Genomic DNA, 2,491 nt, shown 5'->3' on the forward strand with positions numbered 1-2,491 from the left:
CGGCGGCGACGGTGGGAATAATTTACTAGCACTTTGCTGGATTATGTATGGAAAGTCAAGCAATTGGCAACACGCTATCGGCTATGACAAAACTTCAACCGAAAAGTTGTTCGGTTGTGTTTATTTTAACTAGTTTTAGATATTGTGGATATTGTGCGTAAATGCGCCACCCACCTTTAGATATCAGTTCTAAGGACTTGGTATAGTTCCAACGGCTGCCCCTTCCTTCAAACCGAAACGCATTACTGCTTCACGGCAGAAATAGGCAGGGTGGTGGTACCTACCCGCACGGACTCACAAGAGGTCCTTGGTGTGATGCAGGAGAAACGATAAAACTTGTGCTTGAAGTGGAGAGCTCTCTGAGGCTGAGCCCACTGAGTTTCTCGCCGGATCTTCTTAGTGGATCGCATTTCCGATCCGGTGTTAGATTCTGTGCAACACTACTCTTGCTAGGCCGAGTGTTGGCAACGTTCACAGGTTAGTCCCGTGAGCTCACCTACTCGCTTGGTGAATCTGGTATGACCCCTCGAGGTCACTAGAATAGGAAGGAAAAAAAGAGGCGGGAAGAAATAGCTTTCTATTTTAAAATTTTGAGAAATGAATTACTTCTTTCTATCTATATTGTTTATGTCGATTTGTACACACGAACGCATAAAGCAAAATATGTTTAAACTAGCTCAGATAAAGAATGTATGACTCAGAACTTTTCAGGTGAGGGAATAAACAAGTATTTATATTTCAATTTTATTTATTAAATTGAAGACTTTATTAGAAGCAATAGCATAAATTAGTTTACATTGTTGCCAACGTCCATACCACGTTGAATACACCGGTTCTCGTCCGATCACCGAAGTCAAGCAACGTCGGGCGCAGTCAGTACTTGGATGGGTGACCGCCTGGGAACACTGCGTGATGTTGGCTTTTTGTGCAAAATTACACTCAGAAAATTATGATTTTAATTCATTATTACGACAAGCATAAAACCAATAGTTAATTCCAATTTATTTTTTTTAATATATATGTATATGTGACATGTTGTTCCCATTACTTTTTAATAAGTTATTATTCAATTCATCCTGTTTGCTTATAATATTTTCTATAGGTATAGATTAAAGTCAATCATGTATGATTTGATGTTTGAAGGGAAAATTTGAATCAAATAAATAGCCACACCGACTAAATCTTTCTATTGTGGAATAAAAGTTGTACTGTTTAATATCAAGGAAGGGTTACCGATACAATAGGATTGTCGGAAACAGGGGGCTCGAAGGTATTTTCTATTTATGCGAGGGTCGGCAAGGGTATTAGTCCGAAACCATTTCGTGTCTCCATGAGAATGTTGAAAACAATATAGCCCGTATTTCGAGAAAGCCGTTTTCAGAAGCATCGTCCGATATCAACAGAACAATGGTGTTTTGTTTAGCCGCTGAAATCGAGGGAGCGTTAGGTACTCTTTTTTACTCGTTTATATTTTTTTAGCATGAACCGATCAAATAGTGTAAATCATTTGACAGAAAAACGATTTCCGACTATTATTAAAATTCGGACAAAAACTATAAAAATAAATAAAAGTTCAAAAAAAAAAATTTTTTTTAAACTATTATTTTATACAATAAAATTATTTTTTCTTACACTATTTCTAATTAAAATTTATTAAAATTTATTTTCTATTTTTTAGTTGGATTTTCTATAAAAGCGTATTTTGTTAGTTTTTTTAAACTAGTATTTATATTTCATTTTTTAGTTAAATTTCAATTATTTCAATTTTTTTTAAATATTGAAATGTTATCAGTCCTTAATAAGCATACCAAATTTCGAGTTAATCCGACGTTTTGAAGGGGGTCAAAATCATGTTCAAAGATTCCGTTACAAACATACATACGTCTGAAGCTAATAAAGCGTATTATAAACGTATCTGTATATTGTCTGGTGTATATGTATTTAAATAAATCGGAGATCAAACAAAAAACAGTATTTCTTAAATTCTATTTCCCGAGTCCACAGAAAGTCCTTTCAACCTGTTTTTTTTGTATAAATTCTAAAAGTAAATTGATAAACAAAAACAATTTGGTTTTCGTGTATTTCTGTCAAGACAAAATACTTTTAGTATGATGGTATAAGTTTTCAATAAAAATAGGAGAAATTTGTACGACAGATACTTCGATTTAATTCCATACTAATTTCAATAAATGTCTCCTATTAAACACGTCAAATAACATTCTCCTGTCGCGAACAACAATAACTGTTTGATAAATTATCGTAACTCCTCGATATGATTATTATATTACTGTTTTCAATTGTAACAAATCTGTGCCTTGTCGTAAAGTTGCAATTGTGACTAATGGTTCGTCGCATCACTTCCTGTCTTAACTCATTAATTTTACGTTTCCTTTCGCTGCTTTGAGTTTAGTGGGCGTGGATCTAAAACGATAGGATTTATAGAAGCATTCTGGATGACGAAATTAAAATAAATTCGTTGAAATGATGGAAA

General features: G+C 34.0%; 1 non-coding gene across 1 annotated transcript; it reads left to right on the forward strand.

Annotated features, from left to right (window-relative positions):
* The first annotated feature begins 802 nt into the window (after nt 1-802).
* Nucleotides 803-921, forward strand: LOC119628675 (5S ribosomal RNA). Its single transcript, XR_005244832.1, has one exon. It is a non-coding gene; the product is annotated as a 5S ribosomal RNA (ribosomal RNA).
* Nucleotides 922-2,491: the final 1,570 nt, after the last annotated feature.

The sequence above is a fragment of the Bombyx mori genome, chromosome 6 (genome assembly GCF_030269925.1).
Source record: "Bombyx mori chromosome 6, ASM3026992v2".
Lineage (NCBI taxonomy): Eukaryota > Metazoa > Arthropoda > Insecta > Lepidoptera > Bombycidae > Bombyx > Bombyx mori.